Source organism: Ursus americanus, chromosome 12 (assembly GCF_024610735.1).
Source record: "Ursus americanus isolate L20-20 chromosome 12, mUrsAme1.1.p, whole genome shotgun sequence".
In the NCBI taxonomy this organism is placed as follows: Eukaryota; Metazoa; Chordata; class Mammalia; order Carnivora; family Ursidae; genus Ursus; species Ursus americanus.
In genome coordinates, this window is record NC_142138.1 from 51,333,742 (window position 1) to 51,358,333 (window position 24,592).

At 39.0% G+C, this 24,592-nt stretch overlaps 1 long non-coding RNA gene across 6 annotated transcripts in view; it reads left to right on the forward strand.

Moving 5' to 3' along the window:
* LOC148109191 (uncharacterized) overlaps positions 1-24,592 on the forward strand; it is a 172,950-nt gene that overhangs the window by 120,153 nt on the left and 28,205 nt on the right. For 4 of the 6 annotated variants that reach the window (XR_015726372.1, XR_015726371.1, XR_015726367.1 and 1 more), the window contains one exon: positions 2,839-2,930. The exons of the other annotated variants lie outside the window; for them this stretch is intronic. This is a non-coding gene — a long non-coding RNA (uncharacterized LOC148109191). The remainder of the gene's footprint in view (positions 1-2,838; positions 2,931-24,592) is intronic. 6 annotated transcript variants of the gene reach the window in all.

The following is a 24,592-nucleotide window of genomic DNA, read 5'->3' on the forward strand; positions in this document are numbered from 1 at the left end:
TAGCTCAGGTCATGATCTCAAGGTCCTGGGATCGAGCCCCACGTTGGGCTCCCTGCTCAGTGGGGAGTCTGCTTCTCCCTCTCCCTCTGCTCTCTCTCTCTTAAATAAATAAATAAATAAATAATCTTTTTTAAAAAATCTTCTGGGAAACCTTTAAAAAAAAATCTGATTCCTGGCTTCTGCCTCCCCCCAACGCCATGTCAATCTCCACCTCTAAGATTCCAATTTAATAAGCCTGAGTTGGTTCTCTGGAAATACGTATTTTGTCAAAGGTGCCTTGAGTGATTCTGATGATAATCTATATCTGAATATAATACTGCTTTAGATGGGGGTTACATCAGCAGAGAGCTAACCCAGAATTGGGCCAAACAGTAGACCTGGCTCTTTATTTTATTCTATTTTTTTATAAAAATTTTTTATTATGTTATGTTAGTCACCATACAGTACATCCCAAGTTTTCGATGTAAAGTTCCATGATTCATTTCTTGCATATAACACCCAGTTCTCCATGCAATATGTGCCCTCCTTAATACCCATCACCAGCCTATCCCGATCCCCCATGGCCCCTCCACTCTAAAGCCCTCAGTTTGTTTCCCAGAGTCTATAGTCTGTCATGGTTCATTTCCACTTCTTTTTACCCCCCCCTTCCTTCTTCCCTTTCTTCTCCTACCGATCTTCCTACTTCTTATGTTCCATAAATGAGTGAAACCATATGATAATTGTCTTTCTCTGCTTGACTTATTTCGCTTAGCATTATCTCCTCCAGTCCCGTCCATGTTGCTGCAAATGTTGGGTAATCGTTCTTTCTGATGGCTGAGTGATATTCCTTGTATATATGGACCACATCTTCTTAATCCATTTGTCTGTTGAAGGGTATCTTGGCTCCTTCCACAATTTGGCTATTGTGGACAATGCTGCTATGAACATTGGGGTGCATATGGCCCTTCTCTTCACTACGTCTGTATCTTTGGGGTAAATACCCAGTAGTGCAATTGCTGGATCATAGGGTAGCTCTAGTTTTAACTTTTTGAGGGACCTCCACAGTGTTTTCCAAAGTGGCTATACCAACTTGCATTCCCACCAACAGTGTAAGAGGGATCCCCTTTCTCCACATTCTCTCCAACATTTGTTGTTTCCTGCCTTGTCAATTTTTGCCATTCTAACTGGCATAAGGTGGTATCTCAATGTGGTTTGATTTGAATTTCCCTGATGGCTAGTGATTTTGAGCATAACTGACATGATTTTCAGGGTGGCTGGTGGAAGACCAGGTAGCTCAGAGGAGGCCACAGTCACTGAATACCAAGATCACAAAATTTGCTCGGGCACTGTTGGTCTAAGAGCAAAGTAAAATTCAATAAAATCTAGAAGAACGTTGTTTTACCAAAACATCCTGACATTCTTATATGGCATGTTTGTTTTTTCTTACAATTTTTTTCATTTCCTCTTTTCTCCATTATAAGCAAGTTCTAAAATTTCTTCCTCAGTTGCTTTCTTTTTTCCCTTGAGATAACAATAGAAAATGTGTTTATGATGGGGTTTTCTATTTTTGAGGGGTGAAAGTGAGGAGTGAAAAGATTTACTTGATACAGAGAAAATATATTAATCCCATGAGAAGGAAGTATAATAAGAAGTAATGGACAAAAGCTTAATGTCTAAAATTTTGTATTTTAATGATACTGTAGCTAAATGAGCAGAAAATACATTTGAGGAATTGACAGGAAAACTGGAAGGGGCTGCAATAAATAAGCTACTAATTACTATTTAACCATATTTCATGAATTTAAATATTTAGCCAGGTGCATTTCTGGCGGGGGTTGGGGGGTGGGGTTTCTATTCAAATTGGGACCTGAAAAGAAGACTACATTTTATTATTCTAAAATTACAGATGCATTTCACTTTCTTTAGCATGTGATATGCTTTCACTGACTGAACAGCCTTACCTCTTAGTAGAGGCCCAATGCTATAATTTCACCCCTCTGGCAAATTAAATACAATTATGCAAACTACTAGGATTTGGGGATAATCTAATTAATACGGTACATATGAAGCAGATAGTAATTTCCCTGGTTGAAAACTAGATTGCCTTCTTTCACATTTGAACTATGTTTTAGAAAACCATTGTCCTATGTAAGCAAGGCTTCGTTATCTTATGTATTCTATTTGCTCAGCTCCGTGATGGACATGTTTAGAAAAATAAAGTCAAAATTAGAATCTTCAAGTGATGACATTTTTTTTTCAGAAATTTATAATTACAAAACAGAATATTACATGAAACTAGGAAAAGAATTCATTTTGAGTTGATTGCTTTTCTCTAGTAAAGTATAAATGTAACAGTATTATAATTTTTTCCCTTTATATAGCTAAAATTAGGGTTAAATATGATTTAATGGAAATAATTCTGTTCATTTAAACACAAATTTTTAAGAGGTGAAATTGACCTGGATTAAGTGCCTACCAATAATCCAATCACAAACTTTCTAAATGATATTTATAATCACGAGATACAATATACTATGTTTAAAATATGTGAATCACATTAGCATTAATCAGTACTACATGTGTGCACCAAGCAGAAATCAGGGAAGATTTGCTTTTGTGCCCTTTACCAAGAAAACTAAAGAAATCCCTCTCATACGGAGAAAAGAGAAGCTTTTTTCCTTTTTTTTTTTTTTCTTTCTTCCTACGAAAGAGAATTTCATGTGTAAGAGGAGTTCTGGCTAAATAGCTTTGAATATGAGTCTTTTATACAAAGGAAATGTACAGGGTGTACCAAGGCTTCTGGTGTGGAATTGTCATTTCCAAGTGTGTGAACACAGCCTTTGCTCATTTGTTCCTTAGCTTCTTGGGGAGACTGCCAAAAAGCATGCCAACTCTCAAGCTGTATTGTGCAAGGATTTCCAGCCCACAAAGATCTGGACTTTTTTTCATAGGTAATGTCAATGTCATAAAGGCCCCTAAACAGCTGTTGGGGGGAACAACTTTTAGAAAGCAGTGGCCTGTGTTAGTTCTTTGTTCTGTGTTAGCAGAGAAACGCTCAGTTTAGTGGGTGAAGAGGAAAACAGTTCTGTTAAGAATTCGAATACTATCTTTTCTAATTTGCTTGTAAACCTGTAATGACAAGTACATTCCCAGGAAATAAGAAATATTAGCTGTATTTGTGTTGTGAGCATATGTAAAAGTCCTAATAAATAAGCACATTTTGAAGCGATGTTACCAGCTATTTTCATTATGCCAGAAGTTTCCTCACCACCAGCTGCTGACCCCTGGGATGGGGAGCGGGGGCACAGAGTCAGCAAAGAAGTGGGAGTGGGTGGGCAATAATCCATATATACATGTCAATTTTCTTAATTGAGTGATCTTAAATATTCAACCACTCTAATGCGACAGGGGAGCACCCTCAAATGTTTCATATTAAAAACAAAAATAAATCATCTCATATCTTGAACTTGCTTCACAATAAGCCGGGGTAGAATGAGTAGGTGAGGTACAGATGACATGATATTGGTCATGAGTTGATAAAGTTGGATGATGGATACATGGAGATTTAGTATACTCTTCCCTTTAACTTTGTGGGGCTTTTTGAAAATTTATCTTATTATAAATAACCTAAAAAATTATTATACCCCAAATGTTTGTGAACCACTGCTTTATATTAAATTGTCGAGTAATTTGGTTACAAATTCTTCCATTGTATACTGAAGCAGTCAAGTTGTTCAAGGCAAAGATCAAATAGGTTACTAAAGACTACACCAGAGATACATTGTCGATCACTTGTTTACTCTGGGAGTATCCAGATCTACTGTCTTTACACTTAGCCTAATCTTTATGTCACACCAAGAATTAAAAAAGGGAAAACAGCATTCATGCATCTATAATGGGTTATAGGATATATTGATTGAGAAAAACCTTAAAGTTAAAATGCTTTTCTCACTGTCACCTGTTAAGTCCTTTCTCATCCCTCCCTCTCTTTCTCTTCCCCTCTCCCTGTTTTTCTCTAACGCAGCTATATTTACTGCGAGTTTCAAGAGAATGACCCATTTCAAAATCGAAGTGGCAAACACAAATTAGAATGCATCCTTTTAGTCTGTTCCTCACAACCAATCCGTCTTCGGCAACTGTTCTACTTTTCTTTAGCCTTGGCAAGCTATTCAGAACAACATTTCCTTCTTTTCATTCTGATGCTGGACGATTGTTTGGTGCTGATACGACATTGGCTTTTCCCATAATTTAGCCTGGAGAGTTTTACACTAGGGAGTTTCAATGTGTTTAGATTGTAAAGCTTTTTCCGAACACTTTTGTAACAGAACTCCATGTTCTGATGGCCCCAGCAAAGTTGTTTTAAATCCTTTTCCCCCTGAATTTTCATTAAAATTCAGTTCTGTTTTAACGTTGATGGTTTATTGTCACTTTGCCCCAAAGATAAATTAAAACACGTAGAGAGATTGTCATTTCCCGTTCAATGTGTTGTTGTTCCTGTGTACAATGTCAGCCTTTTTATTTACGTTTATGCCATTCCATGGGGGTAAGTAATTTCCTGATTAGTCATCAGGAGCAACTCTTGGAAAACTAATATAATCGCACATGTCGGCCAGGTGAGTTATGTTAGGGGTGAAGGATTATGTGATCATGTGTGTGTGTGTTCCTTTATTATGTAAGAGAATTGTCATTTATCACAGTGTGACTTATCACTACAGATCACAAAATTATAATTATTTTATATCAGCTTCCTCCATTCTTATTTCCTCCTGATATACGCAATGAGCTGGTCAGTAGGTTTAAAAATGTATACACAGAAGAATCAGGCAGACAGTTGTAGGAGACATTGAATGTCGATAGGTTATGTTTGCTTTAATAATGAATTGCGGTGAGACTGTACTCTCTGGGTAGATCTTCTGCCTTCTACAGTAGATTTTAGAAATACCTGCATTTCTTATGCATATTAGACATACTGATGTGTTCTGTTCCTATGGCACAGTGGTCTTTAAACTTTACAGTTCACATAGAGACTAATAGGATTTTGAAAAAGTTTGTGTCCCTCTTGCATATTGTTACAGCTGAAAATTTTTATGGTGAGTACAAATAGTTGCAGAGGATGTAATTTTCTTCCTGTTGTAAATATTCTATTGAAAAATAAATCTGCTCTTTTGCCTTTTTTATTAGTAACTAATAAAAAAGCAATTTAATGCTCCCACCATCCCCTTAAAAAGTAAATCATTGAGCTTTCTTTACAGATATTTATGTCACTTTTCCCCTTAAATTTATGTTTTCATTCCACTTCACCCATGGAATTTTATTCTAATATAATATATATTTATGCTTGATTATCTTTTACTGATGACCCTATTATGTTTTACTTCAACAAAAATATTTATATAAATTGAAATTTAAAATGAAATTTTAATTTCATTTTATATAATGAATTTTATATTTTATATAATAAAAATTATTTATATAATATATAATGAATTTTATATTTTATATAATAAAAATTATTTATATAATAAAATAAATCATTTTATATAATAAATAGCAATTTAATGCTCCCACCATCCCCTTAAAAAGTAAATCATTGAGCTTTCTTTACAGATATTTATGTCACTTTTCCCCTTAAGTTTATGTTTTCATTCCACTTCACCCATGGAATTTTATTCTAATATAATATATATTTATGCTTGATTATCTTTTACTGATGACCCTATTATGTTTTACTTCAACAAAAATATTTATATAAATTGAAATTTAAAATGAAAAACATTTACTGTAACCATGAAGCTCAAACTTTTTCTGAAGTGAGTCACCACTACAATTATTATTAATACACCACTGAGCAGAAAATGTTATACTGTTTGTCTTCAAAGTAAACATAATTTTATTAGAGATACATGTCAGTGAGATGGATGTGAGGTGAATTTTAAATTCTACCTTTTTTCCCCTTTTGTTTTGGGGCTTTTATTTTGTTTTACAATGAGTTCATGTATCTCTTCATGAAGAGTTAGCTCCTATTGCTGGAATGAGACAGGTTTAGCATCAATAAAACCTCTAATGTTATTTTTGTAGTGCCTATCCTAAGAAGCCTTATTCATGTACGTAGTAGATAGCTCTGGAAGGAGGACTTTTTGTTTGTTTAAACGAGAATATACTTAAACTCTTTCCATTACTTCTGAGTCATATGCCCCAAATCACTCGGTAATCTTCGATTTAAAAATTGGAGATTGGGGGGTGCCTGGGTGGCGCAGTCATTAAGCATCTGCCTTCGGCTCAGGGTGTGATCCCGGTGCTCTGGGCTCGAGCCCCACATCAGCTCCTCCACTAGGAGCCTGCTTCTTCCTCTCCCATTCCCCCTATTTGTGTTCCCTCTCTCGCTGGCTGTCTCTTTCTGTCAAATAAATAAATAAAATCTTTAAAAAAAAATTGGAGATTGATAAGTGGACAACTTAACGAGGTCTCCTTTCCTCTAGGACCTTCTAAGTGAGGAATTGAAATCTCAAAAGGCTCACCAAGACCTCCCAGATCCCACGGTCCTCTCAGCCCAAGTGCAGCTCCCATGACTGCTGCTTCTCTGACTAGCCAGTCAGTAGGTGGTCAGCAGGCCACACACCCATAGACCTGGCCCCTCCGACATGCATCTAGACAGAGTCATGGTAGCTTCTAGGTGACTCAGTGAGTGGAAGCCAAGCTCCGGATGCTGTTTCTATGAGGGAATGACAGTCTTCATTCCTATCTTCATCTGTAAAATGTGCATAAGATTAATATTTATCAATATTGATTCAAGGGTCATTTGGGATGATACCCGTGAAGCTTCTTGGGAAACTTAAAACTGCTACACAAATACTAGTTGATCCATTAGTTGAGGGTATTGAATGTCATCTGTCCCAACCCTCTTGGTCAAACAAATTGGGTCTGCTTACAGAGCATGATGCTAAGAAATGTACAAAAATGCAGCCCACCCATTCAGACCTGCCGTTGCTTCTTGTTCTCTGACAGCTTGGTTCCCCAGCAAGGATTTCGCTCACCTCAGTAGGCCCCCCTTGCTTTGATGAGCATTTGGACGCTGAGAGGTACTTCTCTCAGCAGCCTCTCCTGAGATAATCTTCGGTGCTTTCTCTCTCGTTCCAAGTGTGATACGGTATTGTGCAAGAAGCTCTTCTGTCTTCCCTGGTCTCTTGCCGACCAAACTGATCACAAACAAGCCCTCACTGGAGAAGGCAGACTGGGCACATATGTACATGAACAGGAGACCTTAAGTCAATCAGCCTGTTCGTAAATACAGTAGACAAAATTAAAACATTAAATTAGGGAAGGTTAAGGAAAAGTGACTAGAGGGATTTAACATCCGGTTGTGTACAACTTTCTTTTCATAAAAATATCAATTAGCAATATTTCCATGGTGAAAAATTAGAAGAATCAAAGAATTCTTAACAGAGACTTCACTGTATCTTTTTCTATTTTTTCTTTCTTATTTCACACTCATTGTGATTTCCCGGCCAGAATCTTGCTTCAGATTGACGCTACAGAACCCTGGTGCAGTAAATTCAGTTGTGTGATATTGAGTAGAAAATTCTTCTCCAGATACCGGGGTCAATCAGTTTGCACCCTGAAGACAGGATTTGATGACATTTAATATCGAAGACCTTGATTAAAAGGTTGGGAAAGGTTACTGAGTCAGCTGACATTTACTGCGTACCCACAGAGAGTGTGACCCTGTAGTATTTATTAAGCACGTGGCACTTTATGGATCTGAAACCCTCCTCAAAAGTGAAACTTACTGTAGAAAGGGTGACCCCGTCCATCAGTGGAAGAAGCTCGTGACTTCTGTCTACTCACGACTCCAAGTTTAGTAAACCTTTTAACTTTTCCTTGTACTTGGGTCAGAGGGAGTGGTGACGTCCTGTCATTGATGAAGAAATGAGCTGGGAATAGAGGGAATAATATGTCAGGAGACTAGACCTAATTAAAAGTAGGTAACTCCAGACTAACTAGTACTGTGCTAGAAATCTTATGGGTACTCAGTGCACATTTGCTGCTGAGGCCATTCAGACGTCCTTGCTTTTCCAAAATCTCTTTGCAAACAGCACATGTGAGCTTGTCTGGGCTTTGAAGTTCATCTCATAATATTTTCTCTGCACAAAAGAAAATACACTTTTAGGTCTTTTGAGACTGTTGTTGTTGTAAACTACTTTCCCCCCCCCTACATTTATAGTCCTCCTATCATTTAACATTCTCAAAAATGTACAGTTATTCTCCCTTGCTTTTTAAGAAGTATTATTGTGGTAAACTATATATCACATTAAATTTATCATTTTAACCATCTTAAGTGTACAATTCAGTGGCATTAAGTACATTCACAATGTTGTATCACTTTTTTTCTAGCTGAACAGAATTCCTAATGTGCCTGTGACAAAGATGGATGAAATATTAGCTAAGAAGTCATCACAGTCAGCTTAAAGGACAGACATCTGTTAATCACAGAATACTTATTAGGGGACACAAATATATACAACATATGAATTGAGCAGATCCCAAATACCATCCCAAAGAGTCAGGAAAGCTCTGTAGCTGTTGTGTAATATGCAGCATGACATCTTTATTGGAATAGGATTACCTTATGTCAGGCCAACACAAACTTGGCATTGATGCATAATTAATGAACTGGGAAATGGATTAATGAGATTTCTCTCTAATTAATGTTTCCCTAATATTTGGCTTGAAAGCAAAGCTGCATTAATTAGTAGAGTGGGTGTTGTGTGTGTGTGTGATTGTGTGTGGGTGTGGTGTGTCTGTCTATGGGTGGAGCTTAACATATTCGTTTGCTGTGCTTTCCTTTCTTTGCTCTTTCCCTCCTTCCTCATTTCCACCCCCTCAACACTCTTGTTCTTCTCACAACTGCCATTATGTTTCTGTATGCGGGTGAGGGGGAAGGACTGACAGCTTGAATGATTCCATTTTTAGATGGATGTTTGAGTATATATGAGTTAATCACTATTTCATAATCCAGGCAGTGAAAGCCCCTCCTTTTTCTTAGAGCAAAGAGAACATTATGCTCTGTGTGTGCAGCGTAACTACCATTAATGTTAATTAAATCATGCAGGCAAAGCCCCTTTCTTGAGGTGATAACATGCTCTAGTGTACCTCATTGTCAATTATACGTCAGCTCTTAATCATCTTGGGGAGCAGGAGTGGTAAATCCCCCTGCTGAGCCGAAGCACCTCATGTAGGGATTATTGGCCAGCATGAGGATCTGAACTTAAAATCTTAATTCTTTCTTTTCCTTCGAACTTATTCTACTATTGTTAATTAAGTCAAATATTCCCCCAGGAAGTAAGCAAATGTGTGCATGTGTGCACTTGTGTGTGTGTGTGTGTGTGTGTGTGTGTGTGTGTTTGTATAAGGGATGTGGAAGAGGTGAAGATAAAGGAATGGTGAAGGCTAGGAGGCAGAATATTTTTGCATTCATATTTGAGGGCTACAAAAACATGTAGCTTATTTCTCCAAAGTCTTGAGTTTGAACCTGTCTTTGCAGATATAAGATCTTCCATGCAGTATGTAGTTCTGATGATGATGATGATGACGGTGATGATGCCGTCAGGGAGTTCTCGGAGTAGTGGGAGAGATTGACACCTAGACAGGTATTTAAAAATGTATGAGTGAGAGCCATTCATGTAGGAAGGCCCATCGAGAGGGTAAGGATGGCCAGGGGGTTGCCATCCTTTCAGCTAGAGAGAAAAGCAAGGTAAGGCTGGAGGGCTAGGGAGAGGCCACACCACCGGAAGCCCTGTGCTCCATGTTGTCTTAGTGGTATAAGAACCGCTGTCACGAGCAAGGGTCTGAAATGCTGAAGTAGAGTTCTCACTCCCAGGAACAGTTAGCATGAGACTTCCGCCCCCTGCTTCTGGCCAGGGCATTGAGTCTTCTGCTAGCACCTTCTGCATCTGCCAGCAGACTGGAGATAGGCCAGGGGAGTTAGACCTGGACCCACCCTGCAGTGGCACACTTCATGTCTTTCTGCAGTGATCATACGCCCATATTTATGCCTGAATTCCCAGGGCAACAATTCATATCATCCTCTTTCACTCTTAGCAGTGTCCTGATTTGGACAAGAAATCATATGATCACCCTAATTTCTCCCACATTCCACTGGCTGGAATTCAAGCACATAGTCACACCTGACTTCAAGGGAGGCGGGGAGAGCTATGGGATGGGAAGGAAAAGGCAATGGATCTTGGTGAATTTGAGGCACTCCCTGCTGCAAATGTGAAGGAGATGAAGCCTTGTCCTCTGTACCCATTGCCTTTAAACCACTGCCACTTAAATTCTGATTCCTTTGAAATCTTCTGGTTTATTTTTAAAATTCCTTTGAATTTTGAATCCTGCTCCATCATATATTTGTGTTTTTCTTAATATAAAAATACTGTGCTTTCTTTCTTCAAACATCTTCACAAATAATGTTCCAGGAATATTTGCTGCAGTTAGTTGTCATTTCATTGACTCCTGGAAGAACTATATGGATAGCCAATTTGAGACACACACCACTGAACAGTCTTAGGCAGAAGAGTGACCTGGCTAGATTTTCATTGAAAAAACCCACTCTGACAGCTGTGTGGAGTGCAGATTCCAGGAGACAGAGAGCAGGGTGGCTAGTTCAGACTCTTCTAGTTATCTGAGGGAAAGAAAACAAAGGATCTGATCAATGCTGGTAGAAATGTTAGGAGATTAAATCAGTAGGGCTAAACTAAAAACTAAATTACTGATAAATTGAACTATGTAAAAATTAAATGTTTCAGCAAAAACATCATAAAATTTAGTCTGAAAGGTGAAGAACAAACTGGAAAAAAAATGGGTGACGCATTTATGAATGATGAAAGGGTTGATTTCAATATATACAAAGACATCTATGACTCTGTAAGAGAAAGCATTCCAATAGAAAAATGGACACAGCGATTTGTCAAAGAATGTAATGGTCTGCAAAATGTTAAAACCTCACCAAAGATCAAAAAATAGAAATGAAAATATGAGAGCTATTTTTTTATTATGAGATTAGTAAAGAAGGTCTCATAATAGCACATGTGTGTATACAAGGTATTAGCATTAGTGCTGTCAATAACAGTCAAAATTGAAAAAAATAATAATCTCCTTCAGTGGAAAATTTGTTAAATAAATTATGACATATCCCCTCAATGGAATATTATGCAACCACTAATAATGATTGTATGTAGCTATATTAATTGAAATAGACACCATGACCCACTAGTAAGTGAAAACAAAAGATTCTCTAACTCCTTGGGTAACATGCCTCACTTTCTGGAGAATTGTCTGTACACATACGCAGGAATGTGCATGCTTGTATGTATACAGTGATATCTATAAGGCTTTTCAACAAAATATTAAAACAGTGCCTGTTTCTACATAGATTTGGAGACGATTTTTACTTTTTGTCTTTATCTTTCTATACTGTTTTGAAATTTGAAAACAGACACGTATCATTTATCATTTTTAAGTAAATTAAACTTTATTATTGGGGAAAAAGAAAACAGCAGGTCTTTCGGACTAAAAAAGGAGGAGAACATGGCCAGTGGTTGTATTTGGAAAGTGAAAGAGAAGGGTTGGTCAAGGATTACCTCTGGTTCTCTCGTCCTTGCAATCCTCTGGCCCTGGTTGAAGGGCAACCCTCCACTGCCTGCCGCATTGCTGTTCCTTACACTTTGCAACTTCTCGTCTCCCATTCTGCCCCTCCTAACGCTGGTCCCACTGTTGAGCCCCGTGCCTGCTCTGCCAGACTTCAGAATGCTTTCTTCATCTACTTTCTTAACTGAGTGGCAGAAGATTAGAGATGGGGGTGCCATTGGAAATGACTGACCCAAGTACCGTGAGTTGATCTGGGCTGCTTTGATGCCAACACATGCTGGAGGTCCCAGTCTGGAATCAGAAAAGATGGATGTGTGAACTAACTACCAAGTTTAAGAGGAGCCCAGGATGGGCTGGCTCTGTCTCATGGCGTTCAAAGTAGTAGGAAGGCCCATCGAGAGGGTAAGGATGGCCAGGGGGTTGCCAAGTCTGATGAGGGGCACGGAAGCTCATTTCGCCTGGGCACTCCGCTCAGAGTGGGAGCAGGAGGGTGAGTAGTGGGAGCAAAGGCCAGTGCTGGTTAACAACTTAAGAGGATTTGCCAACACATTCTTTTTCAGGATTGCAGTTTTACCTTAAAAACACTGTTTTTTTAAAAAGCCAGGTTATAGGGGCACCTGGGTGGCTCAGTCAGTTGAGTTTTTGCCTTGGGCTCAGGTCATGATCTCAGGGTCCTGTGATCAAGCTTCATGTCCGGCTCCCTGCTTAGCAGGGAGCCTGCTTCTCCCTCCCCCTCTGCCGCTCCCCTGGCTTGTGTTCTCTCTCTCTCTCTGTCTCTCAAATATATAAATAAAATCTTTAAAAAAAAACAAAGCCAGGTTATGAAGGCACAAGACTAAATGCTGTCTGTATAAATGCAAATGTTAAACTTAAGAGCGCTTTACTGGCCAAGAAACATGAATGATTAAAGTCCGAGATGTGTCAACTTCTTAAATCATAGTCTCTTTGCCATTGGAGGCTGACTCATCCCAGCCTTCAAGGGCCGGGGCATTTCTTAGTATGCATTGAACTCATGCCAAACTATTGTTTCACACTGTTATTGTCTAAAAGACAATTGTACTAGAAACGTGAAACAGGAAATGTCCATCTGAACTTATTACCGTAGAAGAAATTTTCCAGAGTCCATATGCTGATGTAATTATTTTCAATTTTTTTTTAAACCATTTAGTGACTAGATCTTTGGAACAATTGTCTTCACTGTCATGGGTAGAGCGTCTAGCTTATTATCTGTCTTGTCGAAGAATAGAGCCCTGAAATTGCCACAATAGGGTTTTACATTGTTTTTGAATTAGGTTTTAAGGATATTTATTTTACAATGAATTTTTTCTCCATCTTCAGAGTGTGTGGCACATACCCTATTCCCTTCTGCTCGAGTGCTATGCTTCGGACGGTTTCCTGGAAATAGCAGTAGACACCGGTTTGTTGGTTCAGCGTTCTTGCACTATTTACAATGGACATTTCTCAGCATAACTAATCTCTTTTTTCAATTTTGGTCCCATTCTCATCTGCACCAATCCGCTGCTTTGAAATGAATTGAAATGCTGTAGTCTTTGAAAGGATGAGGATTAAAGCTTAAACCGGGTCTAGGAATGAGGTGAGGGGGAAAAAGCCCCCACAAATCTGGTAGTTTTTTCCCCTGAGCAGTGAAAAGCAATGAGCTGTACTCTAGAAAAGAAAGGAAACAGTAATTATGAGCCTTTTCCCTACATTGTACACGGTCTTCGGTTTAGAGGAAAGTAGAAGCCGACCAGTTTTAGTTCTGTAGTGTATTTAAGTAAGGATTGGATTTATAAGCATCAAGAAGCAGAGGTCTTAATCAGGTATGACTGTGTCTTTTCTTTCCCTCTTTCACTTAATTTAAGTACCTTCATATTGTTTTATATTTGTTTGAGTCCATGATCTTTTTTCATCCTATATCCTATGTACCTGACAAACTCCATTTCATCCCATATTTTCAGTTCTTTTTCTCCAGTTTTACAGAACCCCAGAAATCCTTTTCTCCAGCTATAATGCTATCATTAGTAGCATTAATTCTAATGTCAATTTGAACTTCTTTATTCCAGCTCACTCTGCAGCGTGAAATCTTAAGAGTAGCTGTAGAGAATGAATGATTGGTGCTCAGCCAAGCTTTGCCTATGTCTTTCCACAACCAAAAACAATTAGGTGAAGAGGGAAAAATTCAATTGGCTATTGTTTTATCTGCCTGATCCCCAACAGCCTATACGGATATTTTGGGAATTTTTTTGTACCTTGACAGTTGCGTTTTCATGATGTAGCTATAGCAAAAAGGTTTCAGTGAGAAAGTTTCATTTTTTAACAAATAGCCATTTCAGAAACAAATGAGGTCAATGGGCTTCTTGTTTTAGGAAGGGGGGTGGTGGGGACGTTGGAATAAGAGGAAGTCCTATGTCAGAGGGCTCTGCGCACACTTTCCTGAAATACCTCAGCTATGTGTAAATGTAATCTGTTATTTTAACTATTCGTAATAGTTGCGTTTTGCCCTTTCTCACATTAAATTATAAAATCGATAACATAAATATGGTGGGTCTTTATTTTTCAAGGTTCCCCACCTTCCCCAGTCTCTAACAGGTTGCAATTCATCCTTTCCAAAGACCTCAAAAGCTACCAGATTATTATTAAAAAATGAACACATTTTGGGAGACTACTGACCATTAGTCAGAGGGAAGGTCCTGAGTCATCCAAGTGTTCTCCAGCTGGCCAGATCTCGGATGCTGAAGCATCCGGGTAAGTCGAGGAAACACATTCATGGCACCCAGTGAAGAAATGAAATGGCAAACACAATGCAGTGCACTTCTGTGCCCCAAGTTGAAACTTTATATTCAAAAGATATAAGAACATAATTTTTCGAGGGAAGGTGGGTGGAGGATGGGGTAACTGGGTGATGGGCATTAAGGAAGTCACATGATGGAATGAGCACTGGGCATTATATGCAACTGATGAATCACTGACCTCTACCTCCGAAACTAATAATACACTGTATGTTAATTAATTGAATTTAAATAAAATAAAATTAAAAATTTTTTTTCTTCTCCTCCTCCAGCTTGTGTATTTCAGTTTTGTATTGAAATGTTCCCTGGATTCATAAAATACCTAAGGACTACATAAAGAAGAAAGACTCTGGAATCAAAGGAAAGTCACCAACACAACTTCTGTGGGATGTATTTAGAAAAGCAGGCTCCCTCAAAAGCCCAGGGTTAAATTAATCAGCACTGCTTTCTCAGCATGTTTGGATTTCCTACTGAATGCTGTGAGTGCAGGAACCCTAAGCAGCAAACATTTAAGGATTTCATCTGGGCAAGCACTGATCTTAAAGTTCTGACCTCCAATAGTGGTCAGGCAGGTTGCCTTGGGAAATTGTAAAGCGAACTTTTGAAGACAAAACTGCAACTTAAATGTTTGCGTATTTATGAATTGCTTGAATATTTTCAGGGGAAAAAAATGAATGCTACTTATTTTTCAGAATAGGGTGTGATGATTATACCAAAATCCACAAAATGTGAAAGAGTAAAGGAAAACGTTCAGGTGACAACTGATTCTTTTTATTCCAGAGATATAGGTAAGAAATATGACTATATACAAAAGGCTACATAAGAAACTAGAAACTGTGGTTGCCTTTGAGGAAAAGAATTGAGGACCTAGCAGCCAGAGATAGTCTGCACAGTTTATAATGTAATATTTTAATTTCTTTCCTTGTACATATATAGCTTTTTTAAAAGAATGAGAAGGGCTTTACAAATGCAAATATTTTCACTATGAAGTCTCTATTTCCATAATACTAAAAGGAAATGCCTGGTCAATAGATTCTATGCTATGACCATGATACCCCTTGATTTTGTTTACCTGGTAACACTAGCTCATGTCTGTAAGCTCTTTAAAACTCCCAGAATGATTTCACCTACGCTACCTAATTTGTAAGATCACTTTATTATTTATTACTATTTATTACTTAGCTCTTTCAGTTTTCTTCTCTTAATATGTGATTATCAGATTGAATTGCAGTGTTTCCGTTCCCTTGTACCACACACAAAAACCATGATGCTGTTTTCTTCAGTAATTTCTAATGAAGGTCTATTTGATACTTTAATGCTTTCTTCCTTAAGTATTGGACCAAGCTGCAACAGAATTATAAAGCTCAGGCTGTCAGAACAGAGACCGTCAAGACACTCAGGTGTTTATCTTGAGAGCCATATGGCGTTCCATCACAGTTCTGTTTGATGTTACTTTTGTCTTATCCCACTGGGCCCCCACGCCAGAGTGTTCAATAGCTGACTCTAAGGGTAAATTAAAATACTAGTCAAAATTTAATGGAGGGTGCGGAAAGGGAGTGGATGTATAGGGTATTATGAAATTTGTCCCTCCCAAAACCTTTCTCTGCAGAGGGATCACTGCTTTTCATGCATGACCAGATAAGGAAAAAAGACCAGATAGGAAAGAAAATGACCAGATAAGGAAAAAAGCTTTTCTTTTTCCTTGTTATTTGCTTTACTAGGTTTATACACATACCTCAGTCCTCCTTTTTCATTAATGCTCATAGGGCTGAATTTCTTTCCCAGTTATTGGGTTTAGCAATATTGCTGCAATTGGTTCATCTAGTCATTGTATACTGAAAAGGGCTACATAGATGGTGACCCGTTGTGAGCAGGCTGAGAGCTGAACTGAGGAGCAGCCCTGTGTGATTCTGCCTCTCATGCCTGCCAGAGATTAAGAATACCTTGACCAACAAGGAGGGAGACTCTTGTCTACCGTTCTGCATTCCTTCTTCTGTTAAAAAAAACATAATAGGTTCAGAATGGAGTCACTTGTGCTAAGCCCACATCCCCAAACCAAGACTTAATACCTATCTTAATTACAGTTTCAACCTCTCCCAGGAGTGGAATCTTAGGCCAGTCTATCGCATTACCTGGTCAGCACTAGTCAGGTCATCTGTCGGATAGACCTCTGCCTTCCGCCAAGGAAGGTGACCTTGCCTGGAACAATCCACTCTTTGCTAGAAACTTTCTTGTTCTGCCTCCTTCGGCCTATAAACATCTTTCATTTTGTACAGCTCCTCAGAGCTCCTTAAAAAAAAAAAAAAATTATTTGAGAGAGAGAGCATGGGGGGAGAGGCAAGAGAATCTTTTTTTTTTTTTTTGCATTTTGTTTTTTTTTTTTTAAATAATGATTTTTTATTATATTATGTTAGTCACCATACAGTACATCCCCGGTTTTCGATGTAAGGCTCGATGATTCATTAGTTGTGTATAACACCCAGTGCACCATGCAATATGTGCCCTCCTTACTACCCATCACCGGTCTATCCCATTCCCCCACCCCCCTCCCCTCTGTAGCCCTCAGTTTGTTTCTCATATTCCATAGTCTCTCATGTTTCATTCCCCCTTCTGATTACCCCCCCTTTCTTTATCCCTTTCTTCCCCTACTGATCATTCTAGTTCTTATGTTCCATAGATGAGAGAAATCATATGATAGTTGTCTTTCTCTGCTTGACTTATTTCACTAAGCATTATGTCCTCCAGTGCCGTCCATGTTGTAGCAAATGTTGAGAACTCGTTCTTTCTGATAGCTGAGTAATATTCCATTGTATATATGGACCACAACTTCTTAATCCAGTCATCTGTTGCAGGGCATCTCGGCTCCTTCCACGATTTAGCTATTGTGGACATTGCTGCTATGAACATTGGGGTGCATATGGCCCTTCTCTTCACTACGTCTGTATCTTTGGGGTAAACACCCAGTAGCGCAATGGCTGGATCATAGGGTAGCTCAATTTTTAACTTTTTAAGGGACCTCCACACTGTTTTCCAGAGTGGCTGTACCAACTGAGGCAAGAGAATCTTAAGCAGACTCTGCATGAGTGCAAAGCCCGATGAGGGGTGTGATTGCACAGGACCTAAGCCGAAGCCAAGAGTCTTTTGCTCAACCAACTGAGTCACCCAGGCGCCCCATCAGAGCTCCTTTTTTTTTTTTTTAAGATTTTTTACTTATTTATTTGAGAGAGAGAGAGAGAGAGAGCAGGAGCGGCGGGGAGGGGCAGAGGGAGTGGATAAGCAGGCTCCCTGCTGATCAGGGAGCCCGACATGGGCCTCCATCCCGGGACCCTGAGATCATGACCCGAGCCAAAGCCAAATGCTCAACCAACTGAGCCACCCAGATGCCCCTCAGAATTCCTTTTTATTTGCTAGATGGTATGCTACCTTATTCATGAATTGTTGAACGAAACCAATAAGATCTTTAACATTTATTTGATTGAATTTTGTTTTTTAACATTTCCAAACTAGTTTTTAACCTCAGGAAAGAATCACTCTTATGTGTCTATTTAATATTTAATTGGCTACATAGTGCAACTGTGTAATAGTTAAAGGCCATGCTGCACAGTGGTTAAGGATGACCTAAATTCAAATGTCAGTTTTGCCTCTTGCCACACATGGGACCTCGGGACAGTCAACCTTTTTAACTATCACTTTTCTCATTTGTGAACTACGTTTTGTTGGGAGGAATAATTCTTGTTTTAATGTGTAAAGTGCTTAGCACAGGGCCTATAATAGGGCATTCAGTAACAATTCAATTCTTGTTATAATTACTAAAACTTTTTTATAGTTACCAACCACACAAAAATAGGGCAAGCGCACAGGAACTGACTACTCTCTCCCCCTCCTCCCCCTGCCCTTGCCCCCAAACCCACTCTGCTCCAGCGAACCCCCGCTCCACCGGCCCTGCACTTGCTCAGCTCACCAACCGCCTTCACGTTGCTACGTGCAGTGACGGGTTTTCAATCCTCATTTGAGTTGAGCCATCAGCAGCATTTGAAAGAGTTCACCTTGCACTCCACGGACTACTCTGCTCAGAGCTCAGTCCCCGGCCCCTTCTCCATCCATAATCACTCCCCTGATGAGCTCATACAGTCTTGGAACTTGAATATCATGTCTATGCTGCTGACCTCCCATATGTCCAGTCCAGACCTCCTGCCGGTACACCACGCTCGTATATTCAACTTCCTGCTTGACCTCTACTTGGCTGTCTTAAATGCCATCTCAAACTTGGCGTATCTAAAACCAAACTCTGGGGTGCCTGGGTGGCTCAGGTGGTTGGGTGTCTGCCTTCAGCTCAGGTCATGATCCCAGGTCCTGGAATCAAACCCTGCATCAGGCTTCCTGCTCAGCGGGGAACCTGCTTCTCCCTCTCCCTCTGTTGCTCTCTCTCTCTCTCTCAAATAAATAAATAAAATCTTTAAAAAATAATAAAAAAACAAAACTGAACTCCCTGGTCTTTCCACAGACCTGTTGCTCTCACAGCCTTCCGCATTTCAGTAACTGACAACTTCGTGATTTAGTTGCTCACCTAAAAGCTTTGCAGTCATCCTTGACTCCTCTCCTCCTTTCTCACACCCATATGCAAACCATCAAGAAATCCTACCTACCCCACCTTCAACACCTATCCAGAATTAACAGCTTATCAAGACCGTCTCCCCTGTCTCTCTGGCCTCCCTGACATTTCACCTTGATTCCTGTGGAAATTCCTAACCAGTCTTCTCTTTCTTCAGTTGCTCCTCTAGATTATTCTCAAAAAGTAACCAACATGAGACGACCATGTAATCCACATCCTGTCACTCTTCACCTCAAAACACTCCAATGGCTTCCGACCTCACATAGAGTAAAAACCAGACAGGCCTGGCACAACTTGGCATCATCTCCTGTACCCCCTGCATTGTCCGCTCTGCTCCACCCACACCACCCTTCTTGCTTTTCTTCGAACATGCTAGACACACGCTCACATTGAGTTTTTTGCACTTGTTTTCCTCCCCAGAATGTTCCCCCACAGATATCCGCGTATGAGTCTCTCATCGCCTTCAAGTCTTTGTTCAAATGCACGTTGTCAGTGTGGTTCTTCTGACCAACCCAGTTAAATCTGCAGTCTCCCTTTGATTGGTACTTTTGGTCCCTTCTTGGTTTAGTTTTCTTCATAGTACTTCCACCATCTGGTTTCTTGTATATTTTCCTTATTTCTTTTATTTTTTCTTCTCTCTTCTCCACATAAATGTAGTCCATAATATCGGGGATTGTTGTATGACTTGTTCACTCCTGTATCCCTGTGCAGTGCCTGACATTCGGCAGGTACGACTGTATAAAGACTAATTACTACTTACTAAATATTTCTTTGAGCTAATGCATGAACGCATTTCAGAAAATGCATTTCCTGCCGTATATGGTGTGAAAGCATACGGTGCAAGGAGTCAGGAATCTGAATTCTGATTTTCTCTGGGCCTCCTAGAAACTGAGTCTCCCATGTAGTTCCACCTCTATGCCTTGTTTTCCTAATCTTTAAAACCTATCTTGCAGGACTATTACAGTCTTCAAAAACTAAGCTATTTCAGGGAGTGCAGTCCCGTGTTTGCACAAAGAAAGAATTTAATTCCTCCTTTTATATGCCCCCCCACATACTCACAATCCACGGTTGATATCAACCCTACCTTAGGAAAATTAGGTTCCATTTGGAACGGATTTTTTAAAATTGTCACTGAAATAAATTTCTAATTAGGTGAACATCTTACCTAAGAGTTGGGAAGCAGTAAAGAGACTCTAACAGAATTAGGGCCCACCATCTTTTAGTGTGAAAACAAATAAAATGGGAAAGGGAAAGGCATCACATGCCTTCTTTCTGTCCTTCCCCGCAGATTTGAGTTTGAGGTAAGGAACAAGAAATGAAACAGACTTTGCATTTTTTATGTTTGGCAAAGCTCCTTTAGTTTGCATAGTCATAATTCAAATGACCAGCTTGAGGTTTTAATATTCGGTGCCTTCACTTTGTCCCAACCAGGAAAGATGAACAGCTGTTGTTTTGAATTTTGTATTTCTAAATACATTGCAATGTAGAAACCAAGGAATGCCCTAAAGCTTTTAAATATTTTAAAGGTACATCTATTAAGCTGTTTTATGGATTTCTATGATTTTTAAAAAATACTTTTTGCATCCAATCAGCTGATTAGACAATGTAATAAAACCATATTGTTCAAATTTTCCTGATTTTATTTTCTAACAATCACCCTCAGGATTTCTCTTACGTGCTGGTCAATTTGAATAGATTCTCAATGGATACTTTTGATTGATTAAGGTATAACTAACTTGATCAGGTCCTGGATTTGCATTGTTTAGTAAAGCCCACCTTGAAAAATAGTGCAAATAATTTGTGCAAGTAAGATTGGAAAAAAGGAATGTTAAAAATACTGCAGAAACAAACTTTAGAAATGACTCTTCACACACAAATATTTCACACATTGAGATTTTCTGAGCTCATGTGAAGAGAATTCTAGTTCTGGATATGCTTTCCATACACTTCAGTTCTAAGAGGCCCCATTAGCAAAAGCTCTTGAGTGGCCTGGATCATGGTGCTTTGTACGTCTCTACTGAGCTTGGGCCTTTGTCCTGTTTGCCCCTCCTGCCGTTTTACCACCCAGTTCACAATCCTGATAAAGCTTCCTAGTACTTGTGCTCTTACCCAAGTTTGTGTGTCTCACTCCTGGTCTATATAGTGTGTGTGTAAATATATATATGTGTGTGTCATATATGTGCAATATATGATATATGTCATATATCATATATATGTGTTATATATTGTATACGTGTTATATATTGTAACACACATATATATGTGTGTGTTATATATATACATATATATATATATATGATAATTTTTTCCAACAGGGAGCTCTTAAAGTTTTCAGGCATATAAAGTGAGATAATCAACTGTATGGTGGGGTAGGAGAGAGCCTGGCTGGGACCAAAGAGACCCACTGAAGAGTAAGAAATTATAAAAACCTTAACTATGGCTTAGACATGCAAGAAATAGTTGAGTGTTTAAATGAAGACATTGCTATTGAATATGTTGTTTGTGGGGCGCCTGGGTAGCTCAGCCATTAAGAGTCTGCCTTCGGCTCAGGTCATGATCCCAGGGTTCTGGGATCGAGCCCCACATCAGGCTCCCTGCTTGGCAGGAAGCCTGCTTCTCCCTCTTACACTCCCCTTGCTTGTGTTCCCTCTCTCACTGTCTCTCTCTGTCAAATAAATAAATAAAATCTTTAAAAAAATTATGTTGTTTGCAATATTTTTCATTCTATCAGTAGGAGAATTGAATAGACCAGACAATAATGTTTTCACTGTTAACTTTGTAACACAACAGTAGGAAGTAAATGACAGCTTGTAACACAACAATAAAGTAAGAAAACTCAAAAGCAGTCTCTCAGAGTTCATTATCAGTCAATAATCTCTTCCTCAACTTCTCTCACAACTCTGGAACAATAATAAATTATATTTCTTTTTATTTCATTGGTACTTACGGTTCAATTTATTCATTCTCTCCATCAACGCATCTGCCCCTGCCAGCCTGGGTCGGGTACCATACCTACACATTCCCACAGTACTCTGTTCTTACATTTATTCTAGAACGTATGATGCCATTTTGCAGGTCCACAGTCCTTTATCTGCAGTTGAGAAAACCAAAAGTTTATTTTCTGATTAATGCCAAGTCTTATTTGGCAGCAAAATCTGACTTGAACTGACATGAAGCTATTTATAATGTTATGTTTTACTGCAGAAATATTGTCGTATTTGTTTATGGGAGGCTGCCCTAGGCTCTATCGGGGTGTTATGTATTAAATGCTATATATATACTTTCACCCTTCTCACACTCCACAGAGAGCATTGCTTCTGAAACACCTGTGGCCCAAGGGCTTTGGACAAAGACCAGCGGAGCCACACTGACGCCTGCTTGCTAGTCTGTGTCCCCACCAGATGGGGAGACCTCCAGTCAGCCTCGGGTCCTTGAAGCTGCCCAGCGCCCAGTGAGACCCAACAAATATAAATAAGGCAGTGAACATGTGCTTTCAAGTTAACATATTTAAATATATCAACTTTCCTCTGTTCTTATTTTTCAAATATTGCTACTTCAAGAAAGAAGAGTGAGGGCTGGGTATGGTACCCAACCCAGGCTGCCTGGTTGGTAGAGGGTGCACTCTGATCTCAGGCTTGTGAGTTTGAGCCCCACATCGGGCATAGAGGTTATTTAGGAAAAAAAAAAAAAAAAAAAGAGTCAGGGCAAACAAGCCTTTTTTTAAAATTTCTTTTTTTTAACTAAAAACATAAATATTTGGCCAGATTGAAAAATCCACGAGAGAACCAAGAATAATATCATGTTTCCTGGTTTTTAGATTTGTGTTTTCTTACCTAGATAAGACTAATATTATAAAAGCCAGATAAATCAAAGGCCAAAAGAAACAACTTTCTTTAAAATGCTATTGAAATCTTACAAGCTAAAAAGCGGAAAGAATTATCGTAACGTAGGCGAGGATATGGTGAAATGGGCATTCTCAAACGACGCAAGTAGAAGTATGGGTTGTTAGAGAGTGTGTCCAGAAAGTCCTTTACAATAGAATCAAGAAAGTTAGAGTTTACATCTGCAGTAGAATAATAGGAGAATATTTACCACATATTAGCTCAGAAACATTCATGTTCTTGAGGCATATCAGTTTGGTTATTTCTTTAGGAGATTCCAGCGGAGGGGTTACTTTCTCTGAAAGCAGCCAATATTTTTAGTTCTATAAGGCCTGCTATGTTAATATTTCTATATGGAAAGTTTTCAAAGCTTTCTTTTGTTCACACACCCTTTTTAAACGTTATAGCTCCTACTCCATCTCATTTAAACATGTTGTATAAGTGTATGACAAGGTAGTTTAAAAATTTCTCATATGGAGTATGTTTTGTTGGTTTGGGATTATAATTCTATTACTATATGACAATGCATAGTAATTTTTGAAGACCCTAACAAAACAGTGTTGATAATGCATAGTAACCTCCACATTGTATTAAATAAAGTTCATATAAAACACAAAAGCTACTGTATGTAGACAAAATATAGTTTTTTTTATTATGTTCAGTTAGCCACTATATAGTACATCATTAGTTTTTGATGCAGTGTTCAATGATTCATTAGTTATATATAACACCCAGTACTCATCACAACAAGTGCCCTCCTTAATATCCATCACCCTGTTACTCCCTCTCCCTACCCCCCTCCCCTCTGAAACCAAAAGTTTATTTGGGATCCTGGGATCCATAGTCTCTCATGGTTCATCTCACTCTCTGATTTCTCCCCTTTCAGATTTCCCTCCCTTCCCCTATGGTCCTCCATGCTATTGCTTATGTTCCACATATGAGTGAAACCATATGATAATTGTCTTTCTCTGCTGACTTACTTCACTTAGCATAATCCCCTCCAGTTCCATCTATGTTGATGCAAATGGTGGGTATTCATCCTTTCTGATGGCTGAGTAATATTCCAGTGTATATATGGACCACATCTTCTTTATCCATTCATCTGTTGAAGGGCATCTTGGTTCATTCCACAGTTTGGCTATTGTGGACATTGCTGCTATGAACATGGGGGTGCATGTGCCCCTTCTTTTCACTACATCTGTATCCTTTGGGTAAATACCCAGTAGTGGGTCATAGGGTAGCTCTATTTTTAATATCTTGAGGAATCTCCATACTGTTCTCCAGAGTGGCTGTACCAGCTTGCATTCCCGCCAACAGTGTAAGAGGGTTCCTTTTTTCCACATCCTTGTCAACATTTGTTGTTTCCTGTTTTGTTGGTTTTTGCCATTCTAATTGGTGTAAGGTGGTATCTCATTGTGGTTTTGATTTGTATTTCCCTGATGGCTAGTGATGTTGAGGATTTTTTCGTGTGTCTGTTAGCCATTTGTATGTCTTCTTTGGAGAAGTGTCTGTTCATGTCTTCTGCCCCATTTTTTGACTGGGTTATTTGTTTTTTGAGTGTTGAGTTTGAGGAGTTCTTTATATATCTTGGATATCAGCCCGTTATCTGTAATGTCATTTGCAAATATCTTCTCCCATTCCTATAAAGAGTTTTAATATGGAAATTAGTAACTTCCACAACCATTGGA